At 31.7% G+C, this 14,096-nt stretch overlaps 1 long non-coding RNA gene across 1 annotated transcript; it reads left to right on the top strand.

The window, feature by feature from the left end:
* Nucleotides 1-5,961: 5,961 nt before the first annotated feature.
* On the top strand, nucleotides 5,962-8,215 carry LOC116031026. The gene is made up of 4 exons (XR_004100476.1): nucleotides 5,962-6,116; nucleotides 6,766-6,866; nucleotides 7,194-7,281; nucleotides 8,017-8,215. It is a non-coding gene; the product is annotated as an uncharacterized LOC116031026 (long non-coding RNA).
* Nucleotides 8,216-14,096: the final 5,881 nt, after the last annotated feature.

Raw genomic sequence — 14,096 nt, 5'->3', positions numbered from 1 at the left:
TATATATATATATATATATATATATATATATATATATATATATATATATATATATATATATATATATATATATATATATATATATATATATATATATATATATATATTTTCGGGTCCACATGAGTAATAGTTGGAAACTGATGATTTTTGAATAGTGTATAACGCATTGAAATTTATTTTACATTTGATAATTTGAGCACATCTATGTGTATCATGATTTTGTTTACTTTTTATTTTTGAAATTTGTTAGCATCTTGTATATATATTGCCACATATATATATATATATATATATATATATATATATATATATATATATATATATATTCAGGTCGACGTGAGTAATGGCTGAAAATTAATGATTTTTGAATACTGTATAAGGCGTTGAAGTATATTTTACATTTGATAATTCAAGCACATCTATGTATATCATGATTTTGTTTACTTTAATTTTTTAAATTTAATTTGTTAACATTTTGATACTGGGAAGGGTTCAGGTGCATGTATAGCTTCTCGTGCGGTTGTGCGGTTACGCACCTTAAGCTAAGAACACAAACTACATGCCTAAATTAAAGTTTTTAAATGGTGCACCTTCAGTACACAAACTACGCACCTTAAGCACACAAACAAAACACCTTAAGCACCTTAAGCACAAAATAAAAATAAATAAATAAATAAAAAAGAACACAACCCACACACCTAAAGTTTTAAAATGGCGCACCTTAAGTTTCAACACTGACGCACCTTAAACATACAAATCACACAACTTAAGAAGGAAAATAACGTAACATACCTTAAGAAAGAAAACTACGCACCTAAAACTTTAGGTTGACGCACCTTAAATTTCAACACTGACGCACCTTAAGTACACAAACCACGCACCTTAAGAAGGAAAACAACGTAACGTACCTTAAGAAAGAAAACCACGCACCTAAAACTTTAGGTTGATGCACCTTAAATTTCAACACCGACACATCTTAAGCACACAAACCACACACCTTAAGAAGGAAAACCACGCACCTTAAGCTTCAAGTTGACACACCTTAAGTTTCAACAACTACTCACATTAAGTACACAATCCACGCACCTTAAGAAGGAAAACTACACACCTTAAGAAGGAAAACCATGCACATTAAGCTTCAACTTAAGGCACCTTAAGTTTCAACAACTACTCACATTAAGCACACAATCAACGCACCTTAAGCACAAAACCATGCACCTTAAGCACAAAAATCATGCACCTTAAGAAGGAAAACTACTCACCTTAAATTTGACCTAGATGCAAAAATTACCAAATTGCCGCCACGTTTTTTTTTTAATTACCTTACATACACAAACCGCACACCTTAAGCACACAAACAAAGGACCTTAAAAAACACAAACCACACACCTAAAGTTTTAAAATGGCGCACCTTAACAACACGTTTGGTTCACGGAATGAATTTCGAGGGAATAAGAATACTATTTCACAGGGAATGGAATAGGTAAGGAATAGGACATGAATTGTATTCTGTTGTTTGGTTCGCTGAAGAAATAGACTTTAGGAATTGTATTCTAATGTTTGGTTGGTTAAAGTAATAGAAATGAAATAGGTTTTAAAGACATAAATACCCTTATACAAATAATAATAATAATAATAATCATTATTATTATTATTTATTTATTTATTTATTATTATTATTATTATTATTATTATGCATACACACATATATTATTATGCATACACACATATGCTTGTTTATATCTAAGTTGCCTTTAATTAATAATTCTTTAATATAAATATGTGTTTTTATAATAATAATAATAATAATAATATTTGCCAAGGACCTTGTAGTCTAGTGGTATCAAACTCTTCCCTTTATACGGGAGGTGGTGGGTTCGAGTCTTATTGGAGACAATACTGTCTCTTGTGCTTCAATAGGTTGAGAAAGTAGTTATCAAGTATTAATTTTTTGTCCGATTTGATCCTCCGTTTATTAATTTTTTGTCCGATTTGATCCTCCGTTAATTTGGGTGTTCTGATCGTCTCTTTTGAGGGCAAAATAGGACTTTCACTCTTCTTCCTAATCAACTCCATCGTCCTCTCCAACCCTCGCAACCTCCGCCTCACTTTCATTCTCCGCACAACCACCACGCTCAAATTCTCAGCCAAAGCCAACTCCAAACCACTGCCGCCGTCCATGGCAGAGGAGAAGAAGTCGTTTGCTCTTCATTGGCATAACTTCACGGATTTTGAAGCGTCGAGGCGTCAGTAGTACTGAAATAATTAATGCGAAGGAAGGTGAGGAGCGAGTGACGATGTTTAAGGATGATTCAAAGAGGGAGAGCTATTGATGGAAGAAGATGAAGGTGAGGAGCGAGCGACGGTGGTGGAGGACCTAGTCAAGCCGGAGGTTCTGTGGGAGCAGATCAGAGTGTCAAGGATGTAGAAGCCAAGCGGAGGTGAAAGGCCAGCTAATGCAGACTCAGCAGCAGCTACAGCTTCCTCAGTTTGCAGCTCTGCAACACCAAGCATCAAGTCCATTTCAATATATTCAGATTCTTCCCCAGTCAGAGCTTCTATATCGTGGTTCTTCCCTGGATTGGTTTTCGCATCCAGCTCCAAATTTTTATTTGCTTCCAATATCACTCCCAGGAAATCCTTCACTTTACCTATAAATTGGCTCTGAGGAATGGAGGAAATGGCAGGTTTCTTATCAGGAGGGTTGAGTTTAGTACTTCGGGACAGAAAACTTTCATCTCCATTGCAAAAAGTGAGTTTCGATTCCAAAGACGAAGCAGAGGGTGTGCTTTTGTCCTCCAAATCAAGGAGAGCTTTGCTGTTAGACTTCACTTACTGGTGTATTGAGAAATTAATATAAACAAAATTATGGGAAGCTATTCTGGCTCTCAATCAGAATTGGCAAAAATGTATGTCCTCCTAGGAACAAATGTTGATATCACCTCGCCGTCGCCCGTCGGTCACTGCCTCTCGAGTCCTTGCCGGTCAGTCGCCGTCAGTCGTAGGCTTGCAGGAGTCGCAGCCCACCGGCCGCAGTAGCAGCCACCGCCTCCAAAGGCCGTCGGTCACTCCCTCCTCGCCGGTGGGTCGCCGCCTCGCAGACGTCGCAGTTGCAGTCGCAGCCCTCAGGAAGCGGGGGTGAAAGGCAGTTACTAGTTCTGGGTTTAGCTTCTCCGCTGCCGGACTCTTGTTTCTGTACCATCTCTGTAGATGTTTATTTTACGGGGAGTTGTTGGGTGTTTTCTGCCATAGCAGCGACGGAAAGAATAACTCAACTCACGACCAATAAACTAATCTATGATCTCCCTATTGGAGCAAGAATTGGTGGACTGCGACGGGAAAGGCGAGGACCAAGGCTGCGAGGGAGTATACATGGAGGACGTGCTCGAATTCATACTTAAAAACAAAGGAATCGCCTTGGAATCCACATACCCTGTACACCGTCGTAGACAGCAAATGCAACGCCAAGGAACACCGCCACGCGCATCACTGGCTTTGAGAAGGTCCCCCAGAATGACGAGGCAGCGTTGCGCAAGGCGGTGGCGAACCAGCCGGTTTTCGTCCACGATGTCACCGCATAGAAGCACAGGCTCTGTGGGATTGCTATGGATTCTTCTTCTCTGATCTGATTTTGCATTTCTTCTTCTCTAATATGATTTTGCATCTCTGCTTCTCTGATCTGATTTTGCATCTTTGGAGCAGCAGCATCTACAGTGAAAGTTCTATTTTGCCCTCAAAAGAGACGGCCAGTTAACACCCAAACTGACGGAGGATCAAATCAGACAAAAAATTAATACTTTGAAGACTTAATTAGTCAAAAATGATAGTCCAGGACCAATTTGATACTTTCGCTATAGAGGGAGAGAGAGATTGAGAAATTATTATTATTATTATTTTTTGAAAGGTTTATTATTATTATTAAGAATTATAATATAATACAAAAGGACAATTTCTGTATTATAGTATAAAAGCTATTCCCAAATATTTGGGAATAGTTAATACTAGGGGGTCCCCTAGGAATGGCTATTCCCCCTACAAAGGGAATAGCTCATTCTTGGGAATGCTATTCCTAGGAATAGAATGACGAATCAACTGCACGGTGACCCATATATATATATATATATATATATATTCTTTTTTTTTTAATAAATAATGTTATAATTACAATAAAAAACAAAAAACTTAGAATAGATGGAAGTCTAACCGACGTGAGACTACGAGAAGCCGGAAATCTAAATGTAATCAAATAACTTAAAATGACTAATTTCTTTATTACATCTCATTATCTTTAACGCCTATGTCCATTCGTCTTTTTCATCAATTTTTTTTCCTAATTTTAATCAATCCTCTATTCCTTCTTCGCCACATTTTCGTCCACCGGTTTAGGCCGCAGCTCGCTGGATCCTAGTATCATACACCGTTGTCTATTATAACTCGTAAGCTATTATTTTTTTTTGTCTTTATTTATTTCTGCAATTCTGCACAACAACCTATACGGCTATAAATTATAATATATCCTCAAATTGATAATGTAATGTTTATTTGGATCATGGATTCTGCTGTTTCTACCATTTTGGAATATATATAATTTTTTAATCATATTCCTAGTACCGTCTAATCCATCCTTAATCTATTCTATTACGGTTATATTGAGCAATTAAAAACAAGTCTTATGTTTACATAACACTAGTATTGTACCCGTGCGATGCACGGACTAAATATTAAAAATATTGTTATTGTGTTATGGTGAGATAAGTATTATTTTAATCTTATTTTTAAGTTCTTTATGATATACTTAATTTAAATATAATAAATAGATACGTGAATTTAAAATTTAAATTAAAAATCAAAACTTATTATTAATTAATAAAAGTAAATTGAATATTACACATTATTAAAAACTTCATGCTAAACACCCGTACTAACGGTATTTGAGTTATCGTAGAAGCATCAACGTACAATTGACCCTAGTATGCTACATGTGTGATTCACATGATGAATATTAGACAATCTAAAAATATTACTATTAAGTAAACAATGTACAACTTAATATAAACATAAAATTCAATTCATGTATTACAAATACATTAAAATATATTCGATATAAATATTACAAACATTAATACTAAAATTTACAAATTGTAGTTACAAATTGTTAAAAACTTTATTGTAGACAACACTGCACGTTGAAAAAAAAAGTACTCTCCATTTTGACATGAAATAACAACTTTAAGACCCTTATCGTTGCTAACTCTAGATATAGCCACATACCATTGTCTATGTACAAAAATAGATTTTTTTTTTTTCAAAAAACTGTGATTTCTCGACTCCATTGCAATGTCTTCAATTCCTTGTGTAGAAATTTGATTAGCAGACAATAGGACTAAATTTAATACAGAAGTCAAATTAAATATGTAAATTAATTTATGAGTTAAAACCTAAAATCGTCTCACAACTACAACAAAATTCACAAATTGGTCTTCAACTATCAAGTTTAACAAATTAAGTCATCAACTATTCAACCCTTACCCAATAAGATCCTGAGTTATTCAATTCATACACAATAAAGTCTTCAACTATTAAAATTCTTGCTCAATAATTTCTTACTCAATAAGGTTATCAACTGCAACATTAAACTAAAAAAATTATTCAAAAAATATACCACTGGAATAATGTGATATAAATTTTATTATAATTTGAGATAAATATTCTTAAGTTACATGTACTTTAACAAAACAAAATACTGCAATACTTAGTTAGATTTTCCTGCCAACGTAGAGGAGATATGGGCATTAAAAAACAATAACAATATAAAGTTGACGGACTGCAACCCAATTCAATTATATAGCCCAAAAGAACCCCACAACCCAACGACAAATACTACCCAACCCGTTTCAAACCCTTTAATACAGGGTTGGCACCCGCGTCATCTCTGTCATTTCATTTTCGCTTCCCATCGTTTTCCAGAACCCTCTGACTCCCATTTTTGGACAGCACAATCGGAAACTGCTTCGTAGGCAAAACTTCAAAGGACAGCCCTCAAATACAGCATGAGAGCAAAGTCAGTACACAGTAGCGATACCTGGCCGGCAACATCGGCATACACTATGTTTGCGGTAAAGTCTATACAATCTAAATGGTACTATTGTGTTTTTCAAACACAAAATGTCAATTTAAATGCCTACATCCAAACTCTAAGTCTCTCTTCTGCAGATCTAAATACCCATAGACATTAAAGATATATTGAAGATAAAATAAAGCAGTTCGCAGTTCTGTATTTCCACATGCACAACCTTGAAGGTTTAAAATATAATCCGGTAGTGTAGAATGAAAGAATATCTTTCAATATTCGGTTTCTATGGCTTACAACATTATCTTTCAATATTGGGTTCGTTGGTACTAATTCCACTTGTGATTGTTCCGGCAATGCGTGGCACCTGCGTGAGCACTTGTAATTCATTTATTATTTTACAATTAAAAGATTTCTTTTATTGCAATTCTGTTAGTAATTTCTTGAGTACTAATCCAATTTAGTGGAAGTAGAAGGATACATCAAATGTTGTCTCCACTGTGCTTTCTGTGTCAGGAGTGTTTATTTCCACCCTTGCTGCTAATACAGGGTTCTTTGTCTGAAATAATCAACTCCATAGAGTTCTTAACATTGAATAGAAATGTATGCCTCTAGATTTTTGTTTGTAACATAAACAATACTATTGGTGGCTTGGTGCTGTGAATTTGTATTAATGAAGAACTTTCCTCTTGCAGAATTTAGAGCATATTATGAATGAGATGCTGGGAGCCATAATATTTGCTGCAGCTTTTCATGAAATACTTGGATACAGTGGGATTACAATGATATTTTTGAAGTAAGAGTTTCTGTTTTCAAAACTGCAATTTTTTTTTTTTTTTTTTTTAAATTTACTGCCATAGCACTGTATCTGGAATGTTATAGTCATTTTGAAAAATGAGGTTGAGTGTTGCCAAATGAGCTAATAGAAAATCGATAAGAGTGCTGTAGCTTATAATAAAATTCATATATTATAGAGTATAAAAAAGACAAAAATTTAATTGTAAAAATGTAATTAATTTATGTGGAATATTATAATTTCCATACTACTGTTGAACTTATTTATTAGTCTATATACATAGCTGACCATTGCAGTTACCTTATATATTTTTGTGATGTACTGCAGCAGATAGTCACATATGGAAAGCAGAGCTCAAAATCATTAAAAAGGTCAAAGTTAAGGCATCATAAGAAGTGTAAAACTATCACAATAGGTATTATTTCATTGTACCTTAAAGCTCTTTTCTCATCTCATGCCCACAATGGTAGTTTATCCTTCAACATTTTCATTCTTCTTTCTTCTACTAAACATACAACTGCAAAACTCACAGACTAAATACAAAATAAACTGACTTCGCATTTAAAAGAGAAAACTATGAGAACAAAAAACAATGATATTAGAGAACAACTTGAAAGATTTAAAGGTAACATTGTATCGTTAGGAAAATTTAGATATCTACTTCATGATTTGTAATGTAGAGGACCATAAATAGAAATATATGCAAAATACCTCATCAAATATCGATCATTCATTATGGACTTGTTTATATGTGTGTGTATTTGTATTGCTAGTCAATATCTAATGTTCTGCAGTTCCTCAAGCTTCTTCTTTTCTTCTTCACTCAAGTCGTTCTCAATATCTTTTAAAAGTGGACTTACAAAGTTATTTGGATTTGAGTTTTATTGCTTTTTATTAGCTAGAAGTACAAAGATTGATTGCTCAGCAAATAAAAATGATGAACTCTCACCTTTTCTGCATCAACGAACCTTAATCTTCAAGCAATTGTCTTCTCCTTCCTTGTGAATATTTTCCCCATTTGCAGCTCCACCATTTTCCTCCACACTCAATTCGTGCGGACAATTGGCTCATTGACTTTTCAGATTTGTAATGTATTTATAGGGATTTTACATTCTTTACTTACATTACTTACATATAGTAATAATTGTAGGTCTTTAATAATGTATTGGAGATTGAAGAGGCGAGTAGGCGCAATTAATTGGCGAGACTGTGGTATTCTACTAAGAATATTAATCAGTATTTATATTTTACGTAGTATTATTATATTTGAAATCTGATCAAAGAGGATGTAATTAATATTTGTTATTAATGCTTATTTGGGAATGAACAGGCAAGACAGTGTAATTAAATGTTGTAGCGGTGCAGATTCTCAAAGCATCAAAGCATTAAATAATGATCAGACCTTAGCATTAAATGGTTAAATATTTAATACGTAACAAAAGGTTATAACATATGCTTTCAGACAGAAAAACGACGCCTTTTCGTTTAGGCGGGAAACAATCATGGGCAAAAACATTTTGCTATTATAAGAGTATGATTTGATTATGATTTTAAAATATTAATTGACATTAATATTCACACCTATATATAGCATCTGTCTTATTTGTAAATGTATAGGATTTGCTTGATACAATACATGAGATTTGATTATATAAAATATTTTAAGAATAGTCATAGTTACTTGAATATTGTATAGAAAAAACCTATGATGTCACAGCTTTAAATATTGAATGCTTTGGCGATTTTGTGTTTTGAGAAGAGGATTTTGTATATTGAGAAAGATATGCTAGAGAATATTAATCTTTGCATCGAGTGAAGCGAGTAGAAATTTTTTATCATAATTATTTTTATATTTAAAAATTGTTAAAAATGTTTTAATCTTATTTCATGTGTTTTGATATTATCATTTTTTAGTATTATTAAATTTAAATTTTAGTTTTTCAGGCTTTTTTTTTTTGTTTCGTCCCAAACCTATAAAATGTTTGGACGGGAATAAAGTAATTATACATGCCGGGAATTGGGGATTGAAAACAATGAAAGTCAAAAAGAAAATACTCATAATAAATGCAAAATACTCAACAAACCACATTTATTCCATTCAAAGATTATTCATATATTGGGAAGAAAGATTATTCATATATTATAAGTAATTAGTGATTTTGAGTACATCTTTAGCAATAATACAAAGGGTGACGAAAGAAGTCAGAGAACCGTCACCGCAAAGGAAAGTTGAAACATTGTTTATGGCATTTTTATGCTATCTTCAACTAAAGACGCAAGCTATTTGGTCATCAATTCCTCTATGGCATCTCTGTTGTTATTAAAATTTTCTCACAACCAAAGTGAACGAAAATTATTAAGGTAAATAAATTTTTGACCACCCGTCAAAATATGGTAAAAATTCTGACCATTTTTCAACTGTGTTTAGATGCTAATAATTTTCAACGAAACTGATAATTTTTTAGAGTATGTGATGATGAATTAAAATAAATTTTACTTTTGTCAACGTTTTATTTATACATTTAGTTTTAATGTTTTTAACAGTTAAGCTAAGAAGTTTAAAATATTCTTACGTGCAAAAGCTTAGAGTTTGTTGAAATAGAAATAGTGTGAATTCATTCTGTTATGATCAAGAACTAATTTTAAAAGTAAAAGACTAACATGTCCAAATTAAAAAAAAATAAAAAAATACTATATTGGTTTGAGTTTGTCATTATTATGATGCAGTATTACTCAATCTTAGATAAAATAATTGTGGACAATAAAAAGGATAAGCTTTCCATGGATGACCTAAACATTTTAGTAATTTAACAATTTTTTTAATTTGGTTACAAGGGAAGCCAACAGTCATTACCCGAGATTGTGCATGGAGTAAACCCCACATTATGTTCCTAATTGGCAAAAGACGTAAACTAGTCTAAGTTTGTTGCTCATATCTGCTTGGTTCAAACCAAAGAGGCAAATGAGCCGCTCCCACTTTGAAATTTTACAATTTTTTCTCCTTTTAAGAGATAAAGGAGGTGAAAAATCAAAATAATTATATAAATTAGATCAGATCACGCCTATAAAGTTTGAAAATAAAAGGAGTTATAATTATCAAGTCTTTTATTGAGCAACATTTTGATAATTTTGAGAATAGAGGTATATGTATATAGGCATTATGAATAATGTGTACTTCTTTGTACTATTGTATGCATTTTAGACTCACAATGAGAAATTGACTAAATCGCACTAGATTAACATAATTAAATACTTTGGGCATTTTTTAAGTACAGTGGATGTGACAATGCAACACACAAGTACACATAAATGAAATAACAAAACAATGAAATACATGTCTAAAAGATGATAAAATATATGAATAAATGCACGTCATTCCATGTAGAATGCACAAAACGACAACGCGATACTAACTGCAAACAACCTTTATATTCACAACACAAATGCACACACAAGTAATAATGTGCCACTAGTACAAAAAAAGACATACACTACACCTATAAATGTCTTTCCGCAGGTGTAGCGGATGGAAGTGACTCTAAAAATCCTTGACTTTCCGCTACACTTGTAGAGGTGTAGCGGAGGGAAGCTTACGCATTTTTTATTTTTTTTATAAACACTTTCCGCTACACCTGTTCTGAGCGGGTGTAGCGGAAAGTATTTTTTTTAATTAAAAAAAATGACTATTAGTTCCAAATATAGAGGTCAATGGGTCGAACTCCCATGATAGCATGTATTCCCATTTTTATACTTTAAAATTTCCGAACTCCCATGGCCGCATATATGTTTATTTTTATACTTTAAAATTTTCAAACTTCCATGGCTGCATACATACATATATATATATATATATATATATATATATATATATATATATATATATATATTATACTTTAATTTAAATTACTTTAAATTTTTCCTCCCAATACGAATTTAGGGATATTATATAGTATTCAAATTATAATCTATGAATTGAAATTTATTTCTATTTCTAATTGTATTTTTTGAGTTTTAACTATGTGAATCTTTTACATTTCTATAATTATAGTGGGATTTATAGTATAGATTGATTTGTGATTCATATCAAATTTTGAATCTACTATATATTCCTATTCGAGAAATTTACTAATATTTAGAACATGTGTTATTTTGTGAACTTTATAATGATTTATGTATATGTAATATATTTTGTGATTTAGTTATGAAATGATTTTAACAGATAGTTTTTTTATATGAATTATCTAGTCAATGTAGTTTAGAATTTCTATTATGCGTCACTGTATTCATATTAATCTAAAAAAACTTGAAATTGATCTAACTAAAAGAAAAAGTATTTATAAATATGATATCAATAGAGAATATGCGTGATTTATAATGTGTTTTCTATTCGAACTATTTTATCCAATTAATCATGTTTCATATTTTGTTACGAATGTCATTGATCACGTTTTAAAATATTTTAATTTATTGCTCCCGGTAATTAAGATTTCATGCTCGATCTACTCTTATTTGTAAGTTGTGTATTATATTTTTTATTAATAAATACTTTATTATTTATTATAATAACAATGTGATTGTTTATAAGTTTATTTCGTTTTAAATTGTCTATTGGTTTTTATAAACTTTAATTCTTTATTTATGAAGACACACACACACACACACACACACACACACACACACACACATATATATATATATATATATATATATATATATATATATATATGCAATTATTGAATATTTTGTATTTTTTAAGCCAACAAAAGAAAAATTCATTCGTAACAAACGAAAGCATCTAGAGTTGTTTTCATTATTATTATGTATGCAAATTAAAATTGTTAAAAACTTATAAATCTTATTTCAAGTTATTTGATATTAGTTTTTTTCCCTGTAGTCACTCTCTCTCTCTCTCTCACACACACACACACACACATATCTAAAAACTTAATAAGGCTATGTTTGGCAAACCTAGCTGAAATGGTAGCTGAAAGCTGAAAAGCTATAAGCTCGAAGCTAAAATTTGAAGAGCTGTTATGCTTAAAAGTGTTTGGTAAAATTAGCTTTTTGATAAGTTGATAAATGTAAAAGGACTAAAAAGGACATCTACATAAAAGTTAAATAATTTTAAATTTAAATAGTTTTGTTTACATATTAAAATATAAAATAATGAAATCAATATAATTTAATAAAATATAAAGTAAGAACATATATTTAAAAATATATAAAGTAAAACAAAATGTTTATAATTTATAAAATTAGTTCATACAAAAATTATTGTTCAAACACAAATATCAAATTAAAATTACAACGAAACATATTGAAGAAAAAAAATACCAAAAGAGTTTTAATTGGGAGGGATAAATGATGTCATTTATTTAAAATAATAAGGATAAAGATGGAAAAAAGTTAAGAAGCTACTAGCTTATTTTTGAAAAGCTACCTGAAGTAGCGTTTCAAAATAAGCTCTTATTTTAAGCTACTAGCTTATTTTGAGAGCATTACCAAACAAAGCTTATAGCTTATTAGTAGCTTAAAATAAGCTATAAGCTTCTAAATAAGCTCTGCCAAACACAGCCTAAGTCTCAATCAAGATTATATCCTTGATTTATGTCCCTCCTTTTGTATGCTAATAAATGTATACATTTTACTTTAAATGTTGTACACTTCAATGTTATTAGACAAAATTATCCCTACTACATTCTTATTATACAAAATTACCCTTACACCGTTATAACAGTGTTACTTTTAACTACATCATTATTACCATACACTTATATCTACAATATCTTTTTCCTATTCTTTAATTATCATTTTATTAAAATCATTATATAATTAATTTAATGGTTGATTATATTTTAATTAAATTTCTATGAATGGTAAATCATATATGTGTGTGTATAAAATATATATATTTTTTGTGTATATATAATTCGAATTATAAATTTTAATCATTTGTATTTATTAATGTTTTAATATTGGGCATGAATTTTCACGGATCGCGTGTGCAAAATACTAATATATATATATTAATCTCATTTAGGGCCCATTTTGTATGCAATGTCCCGCGCCTATAAAATGATAGGAACGGGCCTGGCCAGAAATCGGGGATTGTAGCAGATGAAAGTCAAAAAGAAAACAGTCATAACAAATGCAAAATACTCAACAAACCATATTTATTCCATTCAAAGATTATTCATATATTAAGTAATTAATGGTTTTGAGTACATCTTTAGCAGTATTACAAAGGGTGACGAAAGAAGTCAGAGAAGCCTCACCGCAAAGGAAAGTTGAAACATCGTTTATGGCATTTTTTACGCTTATCTTCAACTAAAGACGCAAGCTGTTTAATTTGGTTGCCAAAGACCTTAAGGTCTAATGGTACTTGGTTTACACTCTCATAGTCTCATGTGAAAGGGAGTGAGTTTAATTTGTGACCACTTTTTAGGTAGACAGTTATAGTGGTTGAAAATCAATAATTTTTTAGAGTATGTGATGAATTAAAATAAAAGTGTGCAAATAAATAATCGAACTATTTGAAAATTAGCAATTAAGCCATCGAACTCGAATAAGTTCCAAATAAGTCACTGAACTCAGAAAAACAAAACAATTGAGTCGCTAAACCGAAAAAAGTAACAATTAACCTTTTTTAACAGATCATTTGTCTATTTTAACCACCGACGGTACTTTTCCGGTGACCTCTTTCTGGTCTCCTTCTGCTGGAGAAGGTGACCAAAAATGGTCGCCTCCCCAAGGAGAAGGTAACCAAAAATGGTCGCTTTCTCCTTGGGAAAGGCAACCAGACCCGGAGAAGGCGACCAAAACTGGTCGCCTTCTCCTTGAGGAAGGCGACCAGATCTGGTTGCCTTCTCCGACAAGGGCAACCAGAAATGGTCGCCCTCGCCGAAAAAGGCGACGTTACCGCCAGAAGTTTTTGCCGGTCGTCGGTAGCCGAAATGGGCAAATAACCTGTTAAAATGTTAATTGCTATTTTTTTTCCGATTTAGTGGCCTAATTGCTTTGTTTTTCTGAGTTCAGTGGCTTATTTGAAGCTTATTCGAGTTTGATGGCTTAAATGTTAATTCCCAAATAATTTCATGGCTTATTTGCACCTTTTTCCTAAAATAAATTTTACTAATCAAATGGGGAGGTCACAAGTTTGAGCCTCAATGAGAATAATATTTGACTATTTGTACTCCAGTAAGTTGAGAAAGTAGTTATGAAAAGATAATA

This window comes from Ipomoea triloba, chromosome 9 (assembly GCF_003576645.1).
Source record: "Ipomoea triloba cultivar NCNSP0323 chromosome 9, ASM357664v1".
NCBI lineage: Eukaryota > Viridiplantae > Streptophyta > Magnoliopsida > Solanales > Convolvulaceae > Ipomoea > Ipomoea triloba.
Note: the sequence above shows the minus strand (reverse complement) of the source record. Positions and strands in the feature narration are given on the sequence as shown.